Below are 23,355 nucleotides of genomic sequence, written 5' to 3'. Positions count from 1 at the left end.
CCTTCTTTCCCACAGATGCCAGGTCCTGGGCCATGGTTAGTGTAAATAGATAAGTTAAAAATTGTAAATAAGTTAAACCCACCTGCATGTTTGTTGTTGCGCCGGCAATTTTAGTTAAGTCGTCCATATGAGTCTGTGTGAGTTTGTTAGTTACGCAGTGCATTTGGGTATTTATTTTTGGGACATGTAAGAATAAAAAAATAAAAAAAATGTCACTCAGGGATCCGTAGGTAAAATGTACTAGGGGAGAACTTACACGTACTGGTCACACGAAAATTTGACGACTCGGGACGAGTCTGTAAAAAGGGGAGGGGGTAGTGTTGCGAATCTGGAAGCTATGATCACACTCAACATTCAGGTCCTTTAGCTCAGTTATCTCGGTAATTATGTGTTTTATAGATAGCTCCCCTTCCCTTGTTTAATGGGTAAATCAATGTAAGTGAGCTGTGATTTATTTTAATAGTTAGGAGTTTTATCACTATTCACCAGAGAACAACTCCCGCCCTAAGATTCTCCACGGGCTGAGGAGGGGGAGGGGGAGCGCACCGGAACGCATAAAAGGAGAGGAAGGAGGCCAAAGAAAGGAGAGCAGGAGGAGAATGGAAAGGAGGAAGCAAGCGAGAGAGGAACCAGCCAGCGAGAAGCAATGAAGGAGCACTCACTTTGCTGCAGCGTTATTCGGTGGGAGCGCTCGTCTCCGAAGGCCTGGACGGGTCCTGTACTGTTACTGCCGACTGGAACGTCTTCTTCCTCCTCCTCCTCCTCCTCCTCCTCCTCCTGAGGATTGAGCTCGAGAGGGACCATCCGCCACCGGAGCTGGAAGGGTCGCGTGTCGTCGCTACATGGAACGGAATCGAGGTTTTCATGGACGGGACGGGCGCCGACCGAGTCAGCCTGAAGACCGCACAAGGCGGACAGGTCCAAGATAGGCCCTGGCCTTCAGCTCGCCTGTCCCTCCGAGCTGAAGGTCCTAATAAAGGCATTAGCCACCACTTGTTGTGTGTGTGTATGTGTGTGTGTGTGTGTGTGTGTGTGTGTGTGTGTGTGTGTGTGTGTGTGTGTGTGTGTGTGTGTGTGTGTATGTGTGTGTGTGTGTGTGTGTGTGTGTGTGTGTGTGTGTGTGTCCGTGGGCCCGTCTTCTAAGTAATAAACTGTTAAGTGCTTTTGCCTGTACATATGTGCATTGCCTGGTATTCGGTTTAGCTCTGCCCTTACGTGCTTCCCTCATTCCCCACCTATTGCATTATAAATAAACCCCGATTGTTAAATGTTTCAGTTTGTTTGTGTCCCTTCTTTCTTTGACTGAGTGTGTCGCGTGCTGGGGGAGATTAGCAAGGCCATTGTGCCGCCGTAAGGGGACATCTGGACCGACGGTTCTTGGCGATTAAACCGCTCGGAATCGCACATGGAACAAGCGCGCTAAGCGGCTTGTTTTCGTACGAGTTCCGTCGAGGTTGTGAAGACTCGGTAGATCGCCACGTGGTCTCTAGGTATTTTGAAGATTAGGCAAATAACCTTGTACCACGTGGTGGAAATATTGACGCTTGACGGTCCAAAATATAGGACCCGTATTCTCCAGAGTTTTCCGGAGAAGTACAATCTGAATTCCGGTCGAGCCAACTTGCAGCTCCGTCTTGCGGTCGTGCTCGCGGCCGACGTCCGGCCCCGCAACAATATATACGAGATGTGTTCAAAAAGTATCCAACCTTAATTTTTCGTTCGTAAACAAATGAAGCTCAGGAGGTGTGGTTTGGTGCACAAATGTAGGCGATCCTAATCCGTATGCGGGAATATTTTCCCACCTGCAGAAGCTGTCAGTCGCCGACAGACCGCCGATGAGTGAGGAAGTGTAAGTGAGCGCCGTCGGATTTTCGTTTTTGACAAAATGACGGAAAAACTTGAACAACGCTACTGCATCAAATTTTGTTTAAAGCTTGGCGATTCCCAAGTGGAAACGATCCGCAACATTCAACAAGCCTTCGGGAACGAAGCAATGGGCACCACACAGATAAAAGAGTGGTACAACCGCTTCAATGATGGTCGCACATCAGTGGAAAGTGAAGCACGTTCTGGCAGGCCCTCAACATCCCGAAATGAGATCGTCAATGACCAAGTGAGGACCCTGCTGATGCAGGATCGTCGAATCACGATCAGAGAACTTGCAGACGAGGCGGGCGTCAGCATTGGATCCGTTCATTCCATTGTGACTGAGGATTTGGGCTTAAGGAGAATCTCAGCGAAGTTCGTGCCAAAGCTGCTAACGATCGAGCAGAAGCAACTCCGTTTAGAGATCGCACAGGACATGCTGGAGACTGTGAACAGCGATCCCAACTTCTTCAACACAGTGATCATTGGCGATGAGACCACAGTGATCCGTCACTTTGTCAAAAACGAAAATCTGACGGCGCTCACTTACACTTCCTCACTCATCGGCGGCCTCACTCACTCAAAGACTGACAGCTTCTGCAGGCGGGAAAATATTCCCACATACGAATTAGGATCGCCTACATACGTGCACCAAACCACGCCTCCCTAGCTTCATTTGTTTACGCACAAAAAATTAAGGTTGGATACTTTTTGAACACACCTCATATATATTATTATTATTATTGCTTGACTGAATAATATATATAGTTACAATATGTATATATATATATATATATATATATATATATATATATATATATATATATATATATATATATATATATATATATATATATATAATAAAAAAGGTTGAGAAAGCTATCTTTAGGATGGGGATGGTAGCCATTTCCACACACTTTGGATGTAGAAAATAAGTAAACTGGTGGAACAAGTTAATGGGGTGTGAATACAACATGAGCAAGATGAACCAAATGGCATCCTATGTTTAGGTTTTCTTATTTCCTTGTATTTGTTAACAATGACCTGGTTCATGAAAAGCTTGGGCCAAAATACTTCCCTCGCTGACCTCACAAGATGGTGGGAATAATTGAGGCTGTTTAAGAAGTCATAATAGATTGATTGCAATGATTGAATAATTACATTTGAATTTCACTAAATAACCGATGATGCATGTTTTTGATTCATTGTTGACATATCCTGCAGCCCAGACGAATTGCTGAGGGCCTTTCGAGAGGGACTGACTCGTGCAGATGTCGTAGTGTCGTCTGGGGGTGTTTCGATGGGAGAAAAGGTTGGTCCATTTTATTCTGCTTCCACAGCTGAAGGCCAGAAACATCATGTTTTCAGGTCGGGTCATCCATCTCTCTGATATTGTTTTTTTTGTTGTTGTTACCATGGTAACTTGTGAACCACTGAAGGGATTTCACCAAACATGGCACAAATATGAACTGTAAAACAAAGATGAACTGATTAGATTTGGGGTTCAAAAGGTCGACGTTCGAAGGTCATGTGCCCTTTAATTGAAAATCATTATTATCATGATAACTTTGAAGAGATTTCAACCAAACATGGCACAAGCATAGAAGGCAGTGATACAAAGATGAACCATTCAATTTTGGGTTAAACGGGTCAAATGTCAAAGGTCATGCTTCCCATGGAAATCATTTTGCAGACCGTAACTTGAGTTGGAAGCATCTCATGTGGTCTCTCTTCTACTTTATCTGTTTTCTCTGTCTTGCTCTCTCATGTGACCTTTAATTTAACTTGTGACATAACGGTGGGTCAATCCTAACAGTGGATTGACATCTAACACCAGAGAAGGCATATCCCTCAACACATTTGCATGATATTCTGTTTTCTAGTTCTTATTCCTCAATTTAAGACAAAACTTGTTTAAACTAGAAGGGCACTCGGTGGAGCGCGTAACTCTGCCATGTAATGCTTGATCCACAAGACCATATTGGGCCCAATAATAACATTTTTGAAATATTAGGCTACGTATCGTTTTTGGCCCAATCTCTCAAAGGTGAAGAATCACTTTGTAAATTAAATAATTCTCGCATCCAGATACGGATTCGGATCTTCACCTAGATCCAAGCAATTCGTCCTTGCAACACACCCAACCCTTCCACCAAGTTTCGTCCGAATCCATCCACAACTTTTTGAGATATTGTGCTATATATCGTTTTTGGCCCTATCTCGCAATGGTGAAGAATCACTTTAAAAATTCTTGTCGGCGAATCCGGATCTGTATCGTCATGAAAATATAATCAGTTTGTCCTTGTCACACACCGAACCTGTCCACAAAATTTCATCTGGATCCGTCCACAACTTTTTGAGATATCCTGTACACAAACAGACAGACAGACAGAAAGGAGTAAAAACATAACCTCCTTCACCTTCGGTGGCAGAGGTAATAATTCTGCAATTCAAACACATTTAAAAAATGGAAAACTATAATAGCAAAGCACTGCATTTGATGGTACTTTCTTCTTTTGTAAGATTATCTCAAGCAAGTTTTGACTGTTGATCAACAAGCACAGATTCACTTTGGGCGAGTGTTCATGAAGCCAGGGTATGACCTTCTGCTGCCCTTGTCCAAAAAGATTGTCTGTGAACACAAAATTTTGTTTATTCTTTATCTCAGGTTCAGAGGATTATGTTTATTCTTGTTCATATATCACACAAATAATGACATTAGAAGTGTCGATGTTAATGAACACAAATAAAAACAAATTAGTTGGCAAAGCACAAACTGCCACAGTATATGGGATTTAAACTCAGGGTCATAGTATCAAGAGTAAAATGTTCAAAATGACTTGTAAATAACCTTGACACATGTACCATTTAATGTTATGTCCTAATCAATAATGATATTGATATTTCAATGCAGCAAAAGTGATAACTTACATTTTGATGACTGTGCAATATTTTTGGCCAACATGTAAGAGCTATGCAAACCATTTTGTGTTTTCTGACGTGTAAAATAAAATTCTTCCATGAAAGGTTTATAATATCTGTGAAAGATCTAAAAGAAGTAAGCGTGCTGTGCATCTGATTTCCTTTGATGGCAATTGTCCTTGAGGAGGCTGGTGAATGGTGAGAAAGAAGAGACCATTTCGCTTTAATTGTGATTTCCTGGTTTTCAGACTGCCGACAACCTTTGCCACCGTGAACACAAATGGGAAAAAAGAAAATTATTTTTGCTCTCCTAGGTGAGAAATGCAGGTTAAATATTGACGTATTCCCTCACCAATCTCCGTGCAAGCTAACGGGCATTGTAAAGTTACAGGCAACTTCCTCCTCGTCTTCCTCGATTTTTTTTTTTTTTTTTTTTTTTTACACTTCCATGACCTAATCTGTTGAACTCTCTCATACATTAATATTAACAACAAAAACGATCTTATAATGCTTCATCTTCCTCTCTCACACATGTGGTACTCTTTACTGTTTCACAATGCACTACTCTTCTGCTATTTTAACAGACTGCTCTCATTTCGAGCTCTCCTTCATTCCTTGCCTAAAAAATCCAACTATTACAGCGCTTCTTCTCTCCATGCTCTGAATTCGCCTTCATTGCATCCATCAAGAATTGTGTTAAATCGCATCTCTGACCTAAAACTTTTAAAAACCACAGTTTGCCATGGATGCTCGCTTTCCATCAACCATTCTTTTTTTCCAACTTCAGTGCCAACTCACCCCCCTCACCCCTCACTCTCACTCTCAAAGCAACCATCCCACTCTTCTCCCTCCAAGCCTCCCTCTCACCTCTTTCAAAAATTCCCCCTCACCTTTCTCCCACCTTTCATCCCCCTCACTCTTCCTTCTCTAAGTTGCCCCCTCTCATCCACCAACCTGCCTCCCTCCACTGCCCTCTCACCTCCATCTCTTCACTCCACCTCCTCAAATCCTCAACTGCCATCTTCCTTGTCTCTTGTCCCCCCACTCACACAGCCCCACACACCCTTTTCTCCTCCTCATTCCCGCCCCTCCCCTCGCTATTCTGCAATACCCCACACTCCTTCAGCAACCCTCCTTACCTCCCCCCTCGTCCCTCGTCCGACCCTCCCCGCCCCCTCCACCTCCTGCACCAAAAGCCTCCTCCCCTACCTCTTCATTAAAAGTGTGGACCTCAAATATCCGGGGCCTTCGCTCAAACCTTTCAGATCTTTCCATGCAGGTTGCCACTGACAAACCAGACATTATCTGCCTAACAGAAACTTTCCTCTCCCAAGACGTGTCTGACTCCCAAGTATCTCTCCCTGGTTACTCCCTCTTACGGTATGACAGACCTGAGCCTCGTCCTGGTGGAGGTGTTGCTCTCTTCATCAAAGACTCTATTCCTCACTCTCCCTGCACTGCTCTCACTCCCCCACACCCCCAGGAATACCTCTGGCTTCGGCTTCCCCTCCACTCCCACCTCATGTTTATATGTGTACTGTACCGTCCACCGCACAGTGATGACTCCATCTACACCTCACTCTCCGAAAACATGGACCATCTTCTATCTTCTCATCCAAACTCTCTCTTCCTCTTATGTGGCGACTTCAATTGTCATCACGCCAGTTGGCTAGGTGTGGGTACCTCTCTCACCTGCCATGGGACATCAGCAAAAGCTTTCTGTGACTCATTGGGACTGACTCAATCGGTCAACTTCCCGACCCGGATCTCAACCAATGGTACTCCATCTCTTCTGGATCTGATTTTGACAAATTTCCCTGACAATATCTGCTGCTCTTCCTTCGCTCCAATTGGTTCTTCTGACCACGTCCTTATTAAAGTGGACATCTCTCTGGCTGTTATCAGAGAACCACCTCACCGCCGTCGAGTCTGGCATTTCACTCAAGCCGACTGGCAGGGTCTCCGAGCAGCCATCAAACTTACAGACTGGTCTCCTATCACTACTTTCTCAAACATCAACTCATCCTGGGAATTCTTTCAAAGAAACTTGCTCTCCCTCATGCACAGATTTATCCCCTCTCGTGTTCAGTTGTCCTACCCTTCCTCCCGCCCTTGGTTTACTGAAGCTTGTGGCGAGGCAGTTGTCCTGAAACAACTTGCCTTTGCCTCATGGAAAGCAAACCCAACTGAGGGCAATCTCAGTTCTTTCCACAAAGCTCGGAACAAGTGTGCAGCTACCCTCAGGAGAGCCAGAAAACAACATCTTTCTCATCTCAAGTCTGAACTCTCAAACCTCTCTCCCTCCTCAAAATCCTGGTGGCGTTTAATCAAATCTGTTTCTGGTGTATGTTCCCCCTCCATCCCCTCCCTTACCTCAAATGGCCGCACTGCTGATTCCACACGTGATAAAGCTGAATGTCTAAACTCGGTGTTTGCAGCTAAATCTTGTGTCCCAAACCCATCACTATCTCTACCCACTTTACCCAGTCGCACCCAACTGTCCCTGGACTCTGTATCCTTTTCTCCTGACAAGGTGGAGAGCTTGCTTTCAAACCTCGAGTCAGATTCTGCAACCGGTCCAGACGGCATCAGCCCACGTGTCCTCAAAGCCTGCTCTTCTGCTCTTGCTCATCCTCTCTCTGTTCTATTCACCCTCTCATTTTCCCAAGGTCATCTGCCATCTGCTTGGAAATCTGCTAACATCACTGCCCTGCATAAAAAAGGTGCAAAAACAGATCCCTGTAACTATAGACCAATCAGCCTTCTCCCAATCATCAGCAAGGTTATGGAATCCATCATCGCTTCAGACATGAAATCCTTCCTCTTCTCCAATGGCTTGATTTCCAATCATCAATTTGGTTTCAGACCAGGTCACTCTACCCTAGATATGCTGCTACTGCTCTCCCATCAATGGATGGAGGTCCTCAATGCCAGACAGGAAATCCGAGCCGTATCCCTGGACATATCACGTGCTTTTGACACAGTCTGGCACCCTGCCCTACTCACCAAACTCTCTGCCCATGGTATTCAAGGCCATCTCCACTCATGGCTCGCAGACTTCCTCTCCTGTCGCAGTCAACGTGTGGCCCTAAATGGAGTTCTTTCATCCCCTCTTCCTGTGCAGGCTGGAGTTCCTCAAGGTAGCGTTCTGGGCCCTGTTCTTTTTCTGGTTTTCATCAATGATCTCTCGGACTCTCTGGAAAATCCTCTATTTCTCTTTGCCGATGACTCAACCCTCTGCCATACCATCTGTCATCCCTCAGACCGGCAAGCAGCAGCTTCTTCGCTCACTGCAGATCTGGATAAAATCACAAACTGGTCCAACACGTGGAACATGTCTTTCAATCCAGACAAATCTCACACTCTCACTATGTCTCTTCGAAAGGACCGTTTACAAAACCCCCCCATCCACTTTCTCAACAATCCTCTGGAAGAAGTCTTTTCTTTCAAGCTTCTGGGTCTCACTATCTGCCATGACCTTTCCTGGGAAAGTCACATTTCCAACCTTGCCTCAAAAGCCAGTCGCCGACTGGGAATCCTCCGTCGTGCAAAGTCCTTCCTCGGCCCTCTTGAGCTCCTGACTACTTACAAAGCTTTTGTCCGTAGCCTGATGGAGTACTGCTCTCCCCTCTGGGCTGGTGCTCCTGCCTCCCACCTTTCTCGACTTCACGCTGTCGAAACCAGGGCTTTTAAGATCATTGGCATCTCCCGCAATGAAGCTGAGTCTTTGGGCCTCTCACTCAATCACCGCAGGTTGGTCGGTGGTCTTTCTGTCTTCTACCGACTCCTCTCCAGCCTTGCCCCCCTGCTCTCTCTGCGATTTGTCCCAACCACATTTCCACAGGGCGCTCAAGGTCCGCCAACAACCCCCTTCTGGTAAAACTACCAAAATCACGAATCACTGCTCATCTTCACTCTTTCATTCCTCTTTTTTCCCCGCCTTTGGAATAAACTTCCTCACTCTATTCTTTCCCATTCTTCCCTTCAGGCTTTCAAAACAGCTGTTCACCACCACCTCTTATCTTCCCCCATCCAAATCCTCGATCTTTTCTACCCCCGATAATCCACCCAAGCCCACTTCCTTCAATTCTCCTGCTTTCCTTCCTGAAAGTCCCTTTAATGTCCATCTTCCCCTCGCCATGTTCCCCGTCCCATCCCCATCCCTCTCCCTTCCACAGTTCACCTGTGTCTGTTCCCCAATGTTTTGTCCCTTCCACTCCCGCCCCTCTTGTCTCATGCCTCCTTGCTGTGAGTTGTGTGTTAGCTCTCATACGAGCCTCGACCAAGGTATACAAAAAAAAAAAAAAAAAAAAAAAGTTTTATTTTTTTTTTTATTTTTTATTTTTTTTCATGTTGCTGTTCTACAGGTAACCCTGTGTCTGCAACTGTGACCTGCAACCTTTTTGTCATCCCGGCGCTGCGGAAGATGCAGGGAACGGTGGATCCCAGACCCACTATCCTTAAAGCCAGGGTGAGCGTTTATTCTTACCTTAGTGTCATCACCAGCTGTTTTGCACGTACTGAAGTGACTTCACAAATGAGGCCTTCATTATTTTACTTATTCACATGCAGCCTGTGGCTGTTTGGCTGTATAATTTTCTGGAGGTGCGGCTGTGCCGCTGATGCAATGCCCCCAGTTTGCAGTAAGCTTGTGCTGTACTTATTTTGCCAACCTCGGAAGGACAGACTGAGTCAACCCACCTGGTGTTATTTAACGGTACGACGGGGGCTTGAACTCAAGATCCCAGTATCTTAAGCCGGTCACCTTAACCGTTAAGTCAACACCAGCCTTAGGCCTTCATTAAATGTAAAGCAGTGAGATCGTCAAATAAATCTTAAAGGACATGTGTCATGGAATAGCTCACTTTTGAGCATCGATTTGAATCACCTTGTGAATATTTTTTCAATGGAGTAATGTTATTTTTAAGTTTAAATTCATGAAAAAAAATTCTTATGGAATTTTACCATGGCAATAGTTTTTCTGAAGTTTACTGAAAACAAGCCAAACTAGAAGGGCACTCGGTGGAGCGCATACATACCTCCACCACATAATGCCTGATCCACGATAACATATCGGGCCCATTATATTTTTGAAACATCATGCTATACAGTACTGTCTCGTTTTGGCCCTATCTCTCAATGGTGAACGATCACTTAAAAATTAAAAAAAATTCTCGTATCCAGATCCAGATTCGGATCTTCACCAAAATCAAATCGATTTGTCTTTGCAACACATCCAACAAGACACCCGAACCTTCCCTTTTGATTTCCTTAATATTTCTACCTCGGCCACCTAAGGTAGGCAGATGTTATGTTTTCAACCCTGTCTATTTGTTTGTCTGTCTGTGAACAGGATATCACAAAAAGTTGTGGATGGATTGGGACTAAATTTGATGGTCAGGTTTGGTGTGTAACAACGACGAAATGAAAACATTTTGGTGAAGATCCAGATCCGGATCCAAGAATATTAAAAGTGATTCTTTACCGTTGAGAGATATGGCCAAAAACGATATGGAGGAGTTTTTTGCAAAACATCCAATATATGTTCAATAAAAGTTGGACTTGTCACGAAAAGACGGACAGCAGGGAATTTTTTCTCATAAGAATTAATGTAATTAGGGGGTTTGCATTTACAACACTAAGTTTACGTCCTATGCAACACCAGTGAAAAAGCCTAGCAATCAAAAATACGTATGAAACACACAAAACGTAGGAAAACTATAAGGGCACTCGGTAGAGCACATACCTCCACCACGTAATGCCTGATCCATGAGAACATATTGGGCCCAATATATTTTTGAGATATTGTGCTATACAGTATATCGTTTTGACCCTATCTCTCAACGGTGAAGAATCACTTTTAAAATTAAATTAATCTCGTATCCAGATCCGCATTCGGATCTTCACCAAAATCGAATCAATTCTTCCTTGCACCCTCCCAACTTGTCCACCAAGTTTCATCTGAATCCGTCCACAATTTTTGAGATATCGTGCTACATGGTTTTTTTTTTAGCCCTATCTCTTAATGGTGAAGAATCGCTTAAAAATTGTAGTCGTCTGATCCAGATCCGGATCTTCACCAAAATCTAATCAGTTCATCCTTGTCACACACAACCTGCCCACAAAATTTCATCCGGATCCATCCCCAACTTTTTGATATATCCTGTACACAGACAGACAGACAGACAGACAGACAGACGGAAAGGGGTGAAAACATAACCTCCTTCACCTTCGGTGGCAGAGGTAACAATGGCTGTCCTATAATGACAGATGGTGAGTACAAGAACACTATGATGCTCTGAAGACATGATGAAGCTATCAACATTCACTAATTATGAACCGATGAAAGAGACAAATATCGTTGGGATATGGGATCTTTTTGTGATAACTCTGCAATAGCAATTCCACCTCTTACCATTGAAGTAAAAGCAGCTACTCATTCTGCTGCAGACTTAAGCTCGAAGTAATGTAAATGACTGGTGATTTCATGACTCTACACACAGATATTGTCGCATCCAAGTTCCCGTTAACAGGGTCGACGAGACGTTACAACAAACGGAGCAAACCAAGCGAGTCAAAAGACACAAAAAGGAGAATGGGAATACACAAACTTATACACAAGAAGGAGAAATAAAATGCCCCACTGGGTGCCACAGATCAAACTTATACAACAAAATAATAAAGTAAACGGGACTTCCCTTTGTTTTTACAATGCACAGCGTGGACGCATGACTCATTGCAGTTCACTTTAGAAACCAGGAGTGAAACGAGAGCCGGTGACGATGGTGTCCAGAGACGAAGTCAAACAGCCACGAGCAGGGCCATTGATGAGTCGGCCTTCAACCCAGCCACGTGGTCGTATTTGTCCTTTTCCCCAACGAGGCTTCCTGGTCAGCACTTCTTCCTCCTCCGAGTGCTGAGCTCTTTCTTCCCCTCTCAAAAGGCATGGTGGCTCCTTCTCCGCTCCAAGGGCAGGGTGATACCAGCTTGGGTCGATCCCAAAGTTACCATAGACCACAAGAACATCTCCCCCACGAACTCCTCTGTGGACCACTTGCTCGACCTTCTTGCACACGAGCCTCTCTTGGTTTCTCTCTGCTCAATTGATGTCTCCTCTTCCTCCTGGGCAGAGTCCTCCTCTGAGCCGTCCTACCCACTGGGCGACCCCAATAAAAATTAATATATATCTTTTCTTTTGGGTTCCACAGCCCACTACACCACCATGGCTGGCACAAACATGCCAAAGAGATTGTAATCAGCCTAGTTGCACACATGACACGTGTTCCTCTGTGATGGGAAGTCCTCACCTAGCCCCACCGACAAATGGGGTTTTGCATAATACATAATTAATTTGTCTACCCCATCTATAAATTACATGTACTGCTGCCTCAGCGTCACGTTTACCAAATAATTTACTCTGACAGATCCCTGTTACAGCCTGAATTTAAAACGGGTTAAATTTAATTTTTTTTGTCACCGATCTGCACAAAACACCCGATGACAAAGTGAAAACATGTTTTTTCGAAATGTTTACAAACTAATTCAAAATGAAAAGCTGAAATATCTTGCGTCAATAAGTATTCAACCCCCACCCCCAAGTCAAGACTTTGTTGAAGCACCTTTGGCGGTGATTACAGCTTCGAGTCTTCTTGGGTATGTCTGTATCAGTTTTGCACAACTGGATTTGGGGATTTTCTCCCATTCTTCCTTGCTGATTTGCTCAAGCTCTGTCAAGTTGTATGGGGAGTGTCGGTAAACAGCAATCTTCAAGTCTTTCCACCGATTCTCATTGGGATTCAAGTCTGTGTTTGGGCTGGGCTACTCAAGCACTTCCAGGTTCTTGATCTGAAGCCATTCCAGGTTTGCTTTGCCTGTATGTTTGGGGTCATTGTCCTGTTGGAACGTAAGTCTTCGCCTCAGTCGAAGGTCTTTTGCACTCTGAAGCAGGTTCTCCTCAAGGATTTGCTATTTGGCTCCATTCATTGTTCCCTCGATCCTAACAAGTCTCCCAGACCTTACCGCTGAAAAGCATCCCCATAGCATGATGCTGCCACCACTTTGCTTCACAGTAGGGATGGTATTAGATGGGTTATGAGCTGTGCTCAGTTTCTGCCAGACGTCTCGCTTTGCATTCAGGCCAAAGAGTTCAATTTTTGTCTCATCAGACCACATAATCTTTTGACTCATGCTCTCAGAGTCTTTCCCGTGCCTTTTTGCAAACTCCAGGCGTGCTGTCATGTGCCTTTTTCTCAGGAGTGGCTTCCGTCTGGCCACTCTTCCAGAAAGCCTAGATTTGTGAAGTGCTGCAGAGACTGTTGTCCTTCCAGCAGGTTCTCACATCTCAGCCAAGCAACTCTGTAGTTCTGTCAGAGCGGTCATTGGGTACTTGGACACCACCCTGAACAGGGTCCTTCTTCCCTGGTTTTTCAGTTTTGTCAGACGGCCAGCTTTAGGAGGAGTTTTGGTGGTTCCACATTCTTTCCTTTTCACTGTGCTCTTGGGAACTTTCAACACTATTAATTATTAGCTCACCTGGAACATAGTTCCAGGGAGCTGGAGGGATGGTGTGTCGTTTGTCCAACAGTCCGTCAGTCCGTCCGTCCGTCCACAAATACTTTCAACTTCTCAGAAACTCCACATGCAATTCTGATGAAACTTGACCACAACCTTCATCACCCATGATGTACCAAAGTTTGTTCATGTCAATAAATATTTTGAGGTCAGAGGGGTCTATGGGGGTGTTGCCTCCCAAAATAGGTGTTTGCTTTCTTCTCAGAAACTACACACACAATTTCAATGAGACTTGAGTACAAACTTCATCGCCCATGATGTATGAAAGATTGTTCATGGCATTTAAAAAATCGGGGTCGAAGGGAGTCGACGGGGTGGGGGGGGTTGCCCCCCTTAAAGAGGTATTTGCTTTCTTCTCAGAAACTACACACACAATTTCGATGAAGCTTGACCACAATCCTTATCACCCATGATGTACCAAAGTTTGTTCATGGCATTAAGAAGATCCATAGTTATTTACTTTCTTCTCCATCACATAGTTTGTGCGTCATCCATGCCTACTGGTTGTTCCCTGGTTATTTTATCTAGCTGTTACCAGGTGAACGTCCAGGGGTACTGCCCCATGTTTATTTTACATCATTCCCAAGATCTGTGCCTCCTCACAATTCCATTTATGGACAGTTTGTTGGACTTCATATAATAGTGGAGTTTCTGCTTTGACATGCACCTTCAACTGTGGGACCTTATATCGAAAGGTGTGTTTCTTTCTAAATAATGTCCATTCAATTGAATTAGTCCCAGGTGGACTCCAATCAAGTTATGGAGACATCTCAGGGATGATTAAAGGAAACTGGATGCAACTGAGCTCAATTTGGAGTGTCATAGCAAAGGAGTTGAATACTTATTGACTCATGATTTTTCAGCTTTTAATGTTGAATTAACTTGTAAAAATTTCTGAAAAATAAAATCCATTGATATTGTTACTATGCCGAGGGGTCGACCGTGAGCACGACTGCCAGATGGAGCCGCGAGCCGGCTCGACCGATCGCCCGGAATGTAAAGGTCGTCACCCCGGATAACTCCGGAACTGACGGGTCCCCTATCGGACCGATCTTCACCAATGGATAGGCCACGTGGGGTCGGGTCGATTGCCAACTTCAATTTACCTAAGTACCCACGTGGTGCGATAACCAGGGAAGTTCACCCTCGGCCGACTTTTTCCGAATCGAGTCGCTATCGCCGACTCGGATCCGGCGTAACCGAGCGGAATTACCAAAGTCGAGCCGGACCAAATGAACAAGTTATGAACACCAATCCTCAAACACGCGTCATGTCAAGCTAATGAAAGAAACACAGAACGAGCTGTTACATTCAACAATGGGGGTATTTATTAATAATAATGGGGAACTAGGGAACACATAAGAGCAGATTTAAACCGACTTTACGAAATGCAATGCAATCATTTACAGCACACAAAGCACTTAACAGTTCTCTACTTGTTAGACGGGCCCACGGACACACACACACACACACACACACACACACACACACACACACACACACACACACACACACACACACACACACACACACACACACACACACACACCCAAGAAATGGTGGCTGATGCCTTTAATACGAACTTCAGCTCGGAGGGACAGATGAGCTGAAGCCCAGGGTCTGTCTGGGACCTTTCCACCTCGTGTGGTCTTTGAGCTGTTCAGACCGGGCACCAGCATGGGCAAGCTAGATCCAATCTCCGAGCTCCGGCGGATCCCCTCGCGCTCCGGACCACGTGCTGGTGAGACGAGGCATAGAACAAATAAATAAATCCTTCCCGACCCGATGCTTCGCTTCCCCGAAGAACCACCGACCAAGATGAGGCCAAGAAGTCGCACCAAGTCTGGAACCAAGCAGACCACGAAGAGCTCCATGAACCAAGAAGAGCCAGCCGAACCAGACCACGAAGCGGAGCAACAGCCACCTGAAGAACAACCCCCCCGGCAAGAACCAACAACTCCGGCGAGCCAAGCAGAGGGTCCCTTTCTTATTCCTCTCCGCCCTGCCTCAATTTGCTTCGGCGTGACTCATGCGCCCTTGTGCGCCGCCCCCCGCAACTGCGGGTGGGGGCTGTTTACCTTGCTGAATCTCATGACGACCCGTCCCAACCGTCATTCCCGTTTACGCTGCTGATTCAGCTGTTGAATCACGGGATGCTGTTGAATGTTGAATCACGGGACGGGAGGGTTCTTCGTTGTTGTTCTGACCTAACTATTAAAAAAATCACAGTGCATTTACACAGATTTACCCATTAAACAATGGAAGGCGAGCTATCTATGGAACACGTACTTACCAAGATAGCTGAGCTAAAGGACCTGAATGATGAGTGTGATAATGGTTTCCAAATTTGCAACAATATTATGGGGTAGAATGTGTAGATCAGTGACAAAAAATATCTCTATTTAATCCATTTTTAATTTGGGCTATAAATGCAACAAAATGTGAAAAAGTGAAAAGGTGTGAATACTTTCTGAAGGCAATGCATATATATTGTAACTGTCACCGGATTTTGACCAGTGTCCCGATCCTAATTGTGATTAACCAATGTTATGCTCGACCACCGAGTGGACTTGAGGTCTATTTCCTCCACCCGCACGGTCACCAATTTAGCAACGGATCATCGAAAGAGACCATATGCCGTCTGCTAGGAAAGCTGAATCGATCTTTACTTCGGCTTTTGGTGTAAAGATAGCTCTAATGAGAATCTGACGCTGTATCCGGATCGGCCGTCTACACAGGATGGAAGCCCGAGCAGTGTCTTGGACTATCTGGCAGTGGTTTTAATAAAGCCTCCTGTGAGCTAAGGTTACCAATTTCCCTCAGTCGTGCTTTTCAACCAATCAGTGGTTAATCGCCAAATGATGAACTCTGTAGTTCTGTCAGTAATCATATTTCAATTACTGACAGAACTACAGATGAACTAGCTGACACAATTTAATGAAAATGACATTCAATAAATTGGGGGGGGGGGAGAAGATTGAAGGAGAGAAAAGCACATATTTACAGCAATTAAATAATCGATGTTCGGAGCTGTATGATAACAATTTATAAGATACAGATCATAGTTATGATTCCCACGTGCGCAAAATCGCTCGTTCAGCTTAACCGTTGACCTTAGCCATTCACTCGACAAATACTCGGACGAACTGGGAAACTTGCAACAAAGATGATCGGTAAACCCTGCGGTAGAACCTGTCAGAGTCGAGTAATAGTTTGGTTCCAGTCCTGACGGGTGGTGGGGGTGGGGAGGGGCGACTAATCGTTCTGCACATCGACCGAGGAAGGAGTGGAAGCAGCTTGTTCGATGAGGTGCGACATAGTAGCTCAATCTACAGGCTCCGGACATCCAGCAGCACCGAGGCATAAGCAAAACTCCTCTTCAGTTTTTTTCAGGGAGCTTCAGTTTCTGCCAAAACTTCAGGGAGCAATTCGATCTGCATTTTCCTTTTCAAATTACTTCTCTCAACCTCATCTGCGGGCGTTCTCCAGCTCTTTATCATCCACTGATCTTAAGTTCTTTTCACTCTGTTGTTTTATAACAGCCCCAGTGTGCATGAACGAAGCCACGTGACAAACAGCTCCATTAATGAGATGTAATGGTTTTTCCACCTCCTGCAGTGATGTTAATTCCTGACTTAGCAGCCTCAAGACCTTGTTTGACTTCAAAAGAAACATTTATTGAAAAGATAACAGATGTTAGAAGGATCACAATTAAATCTGTCGAGACATACACTACCGGTCAAAAGTTTTATAACACCCCCATTTTTCAGTTTTTATTCAAATTTAAGCAGTTCAAGTGCAGTGAATAACCTGAAATGGTACAAAGCTAAGCGGTAAACTGCCAGAGGTTAAAAAAAAGTTTAGGTTACCAAAAACTGAAAAATAATGTTAATTTCAGAGTTGTTAAAAAATGCCTTTTTCAGGGAACAAGTAATGGGTTAGCAACTGCAGCTGTTCTGCAGCAATGGAAGTAAAATAATCCTTGAAAGTTGATGCAAGCAATTCCTACAGGTGTCCCAACTTTTGTTGATTAGTTACAACCCCTCTGTCTGTATAACAGCAGTGTTGGAACAGACTGTGTTGTTCCACCCTCTGAAGCATTATTTGGGCAATATTGCACTGCAGGAAGTAGTATAATACTATCATAATGGTGAGAAAAAGACAATTAACAAAGGAAGACAGACAGACCATTATAACCCTTAAAAGTGTAGGTCTTTCCTTTAGAGAAATTGCAAAGAGCTAAGGTGTCAGTGAGTACAGTTTCCTACACCATCAAAAGGCACTTGGAAACTGGAGGAAACTCTGACAGGAAGAGGTCTGGCAGACCCAAAGCCACAACACAATCAGAAGACAAGTTTCTGAGAGTCAACAGCTTGCATGATGGGTGGCTCACAGGACAGCAGCTTCAAGCACAGCTTAACACTGGTCGAAGTAAGGAAGTCTCAGTTTCAACTGTGAAGAGAAGGCTTCAAGCTGCAGGTTTGACAGGTTGAGTGTCAGTAAGAAAGCCATTTCTAAGATGGCAAAATAAGAAAAAGAGGCTTGCCTGGGCAAAAAGCACCACCAGTAGACTACTGAAAACTGGAAGAAGGTCTTATGGACTGATGAATCAAAATTTGAAATCTTTCGTTAATCATGCAGAGTTTTTGTACGCCATCGAGTAGGCGAAAGGATGGTTCCTCAGTGTGTGACACCAACTGTCAAACATGGAGGAGGAAGCGTAATGATCTGTGGTTCTTTTGCTGGATCCAGAGTCAGTGACTGGCACCCTGAACCACAAGGGCTACCACAGCATTTTGCAGCACCATGCAATACCCTCTGGTCTACGCCTAGTTGATCAGGGGTTCATTCTACAGCAAGATAACGACCCAAAACATACTTCCAGGCTATGTCAGAACTACTTTAGAAGAAAAGAACAAGACAGAAGGCTTCAAATCATGGAGCGGCCAGCACAGTCTCCAGACTTAAACCCTATCGAGCTGGTTTGGGATGAACTGGACAGAAGGGTGAAAGCAAAGCAACCGACAAGTGCAACCCATTTGTGGGAACTTCTGCAACAGTGTTGGGAAGAACTTTCCGAACAATATTTGATTTCCATTGTAGATAGAATCCCACGAGTATGTTCAGCTGTTATATCTGCAAAAGGTGGCTACTTTGATGAGTCAAAAATTTAGATTAAATTTTGTTCAACAAAACGATTCCATGATTTCTTTTTTATCTGCAATTGTTTATTTGTTCTATGCTTTAATTTCAGAGTACATTGAATCATTAAACTGCTTAAATTACAGTAAAAACTGGAAAAATGTGGGTGTTCTAAAACTTTAGACGGGTAGTGTACTTTGACATGTTGTGATACTTATACACAAATACCATACTCTTAAACTGAACATTTAATAATGAAATAACTGCAGTACGTTATAGTCACCAATTTAGAAATGCATCATCGAAATTGACTTCCTACGGGTATCATGAAACCCCGTATTAACCTGTCCATGGTCGAGTGTTGGCGACTAAACCGGCTCCCCCCCCCCACCAGGTTCTCCTGTTGTGGAGGGTGTATGGACATGGACACTCAACAGGATTAAATACAAAACCTGCCAAAGGGCAGAGGAGCTCCTTATGAGCCAGCGACCATCCATATCTGTTGCCAACTGAATCTGCGGACGTCCTCCTGCAGTTGGTCACCTTCCCCAGGAGGTTGGTGGCAGGATTTGCACTCACTTCACTCCGCAAGACACACTGTAGTGTGTGTTGAGGGTGGTGCTGAGGTGTCGTCCATCAGACGGTGGTCTCCTCGGGTTAACCTGAGGCAGTCCCCTCAGGTGCGTGCGTGCAATGTCCTATCCATAAGAGATTGGGATGGGCCAGGCATCTGCCTGGGGGATGGCCAGACGGAGGCTCCCGAACCAGTGGAAAATGGATGGAGTGAAGGGCTGTGAAAGCGCATGCTCCCAAATGTATGCATGTATTTATGTATACGACGTTACCCCCTTCAACCCCCACCACATCCCCACAACATTATATATCCTTATCCCCTTGTCAGTTGTCCCTAATTGTTGCCCCACTACCCCACTGTCAATTTAACCTTGCTCTTCCATCATCCATCCTTTTGTAGAAAAACAAAAGTGCAAACAATGGCTTTTCAATGACTTCATAATACATATACGCCAATTGATTTCCTTAAAAAGAAAACAAAAGTCGAAAATACATGCCACGTGCCCTTTAATTTAAATTGTTGGAATTTTGTGAAAGCAGAATTTTGTTGAACATGCATAAAACTATTCATTTCCGAATGCACTTTTGTATGCAGTTGCTGAGAAATAGTGATGTTGAAACAAGGAAAGAGAATGTAAATGTGTTACCTTTTCAATAAATCAGTGACAACATAAGATAGCAAAAAAACAGGAAAATCATACACAGTATGATTCAGAAATTTGTGATATTCTTCAAGGCATGAAACACACAAAACTATATCCTTTCTCATTACATGTTTGAAATGTCTCTTTGCCTCAATTTATTTACGTTATAAATAGTGGGGGGGGAGGGGGGGCAAGTGGACACCTGTAGGATTTTCATGATGAGAAGGTGCCACCTATTTTAATTCATTATCTTGGTCTTATTATCTTGGTACCTAAGTACATGAAAATGCATGTTGCCATTTTTGGAAGTGTGGCAGACGGCAGCCATCTTGGATTTCAAAATGGCCAATGTTTTGCCACTATTTTTCACTTGGTTAGTTTCAATGAAAGTATTTTACCTCAATTTTGAAAGCAAAATGATAGGTTTTTCATTGTTGTTAACACTTCAAAATCAATGTAAGTAATATTTTGTTCAAATTACATACGATATCACCCATCCTGAAATTCAAAATGGCCACCAAAAAGTTACAAATTGCATGAAAATTTAAGGGCCATGGTCGGATCAACAGCTTCATCCTAACATTGACCCCCAGATTTAACCGGACGTGGTATAAATTTTGATATGACAAGAAAGCTGCTATTCTTCTCATTGACCCTGTGAAATTGTAGGGCTGCAAGATGTTTAGTTTGGATTTTGTATGCCAAAACTTGCTTACTATTGGTCAACCAATTAGTTGAACCACAGTATTCTAGGGGGCTTGCAAAAGCACATTTTAGCTCTCTTGTCAAAACAATTGAAATATGGCCTGTGCATGCTGGCGTGGCACAGTGTGGGAGGATGGCGATGAGGTCGTCAAGGTGAATGTGAGGGAATGGGAGGCAGCATCCATGTTTCCAGCACAGTTCTCCTGCTCTGCACAATGATGAAGCAAAGTGTTATCGCAATGAGGATAGGGATGCTGCCTCTAAAGGTCCGGCTTCAACTGCCATGCACAGCATGATTACGGCCTTCGTAAACTTTGCAACCGCTCTCACACATGGCCAGTCTCCCTCATTATCCGCCCACTAATCTTGCAGAGTGCCTTCGTTCAAGACATTCCGCCCTATGGAGCCGGCCTTCAAAAAAGTGTTCCTCCCTCAGCCAGGGCTCTACAAAAGACCTCTCCACCATTGCCCCTGGTGCGCTGGTCCAAACAGTCCGTAATGTTGCCTTTAAAAGCACGATGTTCTTTCTTTGTGGCTTTCGTTTTAAATGCCGCAAGTCCTTACCTGGTCTAGCCTGACAGGAGGTTTTACACAATTACCTTACTCCATACTGTCTTAAAGGTGACACTCACTGCCTCAGTGCACATTTTACAATGTGATTTACCCCTGGATAAATCGTTGTTACATGAGTAAATGTGACCTACGAGATCATACGGTCCATACTATTCTTAATACAATGTAGCTATGGATACCCCCAATTCGATGTAACAAGACTTTGTAGCACGACTATCTCAAAACATGGATGCAGTATCTATTGTGACGTGCTGCCTCCATGCACCGAAGTGAGTACCCCGGTTACCCGGAGGGCTAGCACTGCAGAATAGCTTTTCAGACAATTGTGTCCCATCTAATGTTTAACAAGTGAAACCAGCATACGAAACAGAAGGATATTTAATAAGTAATGATTTAAACCCGACAGTCTACCTTTCAAACACAAATACCATTTAATAAGATTCCATCACAATGATTCCAAAAGAAACGCTCAATGCTTTTAAAACTCCTCAATGTTACACTTGGCAGGTTTCAGTGCTTTTAAAACTCTCCAACGTTACACATGCCAGGTTCAATGCTTTTAAAACTCACGACTTTGAAGTCGGCAACCTATCTCATGTACCCTGTAGAAAAAAAACCCGTCATGATATGTAGTGTTGTCAAGGAAAAAATGCTACAGTTAGAACTATAGTATATGAGAGTAGTACTCTCATATACAAGAGTTGGAAACTTGTCCTACTACAGTAGTCTGCAGAGAATTACTCCAGGAAAGGAATGCTATTTTTGCCTGGGTGGTGTCAGTCAGTTGTGTTCACGTTCAACGCAGGCTTTGTTGCCCCAATAAGTGCACAGGGAGTGACGTGATCATGTTTGAAGCAGGCTCTGTTGCCCCGATAAGTGCACGAGTGCACACGAAGTGATGTCGGACTGGCTAGTCACGTTGAGAGTCCTCAGAGAGTGATCTTCGTACCACCGAAGCAAGCATATGAATCTGTGACCACTACTCGCTGTCAAGGACCATTTCGCGTTCAGCAATGCCAAGGAATGAGGATGAAGAACTTGCTTTTTGCTTTTTCGATATGCTCAGAGAGGATTCTTCTGCTTTGATGTCTGCCCTGTGACTCCAGCAGGATAAAGTTGTCTGCTTGAATTTCGGCTCTGTAACCCCAGCAGGATTGTGTGGTTCCTCAAAAACTCAACCAGCCAGCAGATAAAATCTACCAGCATCCGCAAAGATGCAGCTAGTTCAAAAGTTGAGTTTGTGGTCACATGCAACACTCTCAGTCATGGTGAGTGTGCAACCCTCTCAGCACCCACATTGCTACTAAGGGTTGTTTTTGTTTTTTAATGAACTTGGCCACATGCATTTTGGACGTGTCATGCACCCAGCTGTGAGCTTCTCTCTCAGCTGTAGCTTCTCTCTGATTACATCGTGTTCCCTCCCCTTTCCCTTTCTCTTTTCTTCCTTATATTGTGTCTTCCACGAGGTCACTCAGAGTCCTGGCATCGAGGTGTCTGCATTCCTTGTCTGTGCAGATGCTTATCCATGGCCTGGAGCAGCATATCCCATCATAATTCTTTCTCCATAAGCCTGGCATTGGCTTAGCAGTTAGGGTGGCTGGCTTGGGACCCTCAGGTCCTGAGTTCAAGCCCTGTCGGTCACTGAATTAACACCAGATGGGGTTGACTCAGCCTCTTATCCTGAGGTCAGCAAAATTAACACCAGTGAACTGGTAATAGGGGCACTACATCAGTAGCATAGCCACGTCCCTAACCAATGATGCACCTAGCAGCCACACGGCTGTGTGTGTGTGTGTGTGTGTGTGTGTGTGTGTGTGTGTGTGTGTGTGTGTGTGTGTGTGTGTGTGTGTGTGTGTGTGTGTTTTGTGTGTGTGTGTGTGTGTGTGTGTGTGTGTGTGTGTGTGTGTGTGTGTGTGTGTGTTTTGTGTGTGTGTGTGTGTGTGTGTGTGTTCAAGCTGTACTCATACATTAAAGAGAAACAGACTGGTACAAAGAATACAATCAAAACACTGCATTGTACAAAGTGATTTGTCCAGCCATGTGAACATTATCAGCCAAAACACAGCGTAGCTCAATGTAATGCTGAGATTCTTGGACTCTGATGAGCACCACATTTGCATGCAGCCATCTGCACGGGTGTCTTGTTGCACAGTAACCACGGTACTTATTTAACTTGTTGCCTTTCCAACATAATATACCTTAACAACATTTCCAATCATGCGGTAAATATTATTGATCCGTAACAGTATCCCACAATGCAATATAATTATAGAAGGTGTTTCGTGACATCAGCAATTTGTGCACACATATGATTCTGTGACAATATTGGAGTAGAAGTGGAGGGCAAAGGAAAGTCGAT

The 23,355-nt window shown here is 44.3% G+C and overlaps 1 pseudogene across 1 annotated transcript in view; it reads left to right on the top strand.

Annotated features, from left to right (window-relative positions):
• The window catches only part of LOC147026467 (uncharacterized), a 143,026-nt pseudogene that overhangs the window by 27,660 nt on the left and 92,011 nt on the right, over positions 1–23,355 (top strand). The window contains exon 10 of the transcript XR_015058365.1: positions 3,091–3,178. The product of XR_015058365.1 is annotated as an uncharacterized LOC147026467 (transcript). The remainder of the gene's footprint in view (positions 1–3,090; positions 3,179–23,355) is intronic.

The sequence above is a fragment of the Eptatretus burgeri genome, chromosome 5 (assembly GCF_056783735.1).
Source record: "Eptatretus burgeri isolate ZD-2024b chromosome 5, Ebu_testis_v1, whole genome shotgun sequence".
Taxonomy (NCBI): Eukaryota; Metazoa; Chordata; class Myxini; order Myxiniformes; family Myxinidae; genus Eptatretus; species Eptatretus burgeri.
This window is presented reverse-complemented; position numbering and strand designations above follow the sequence as displayed.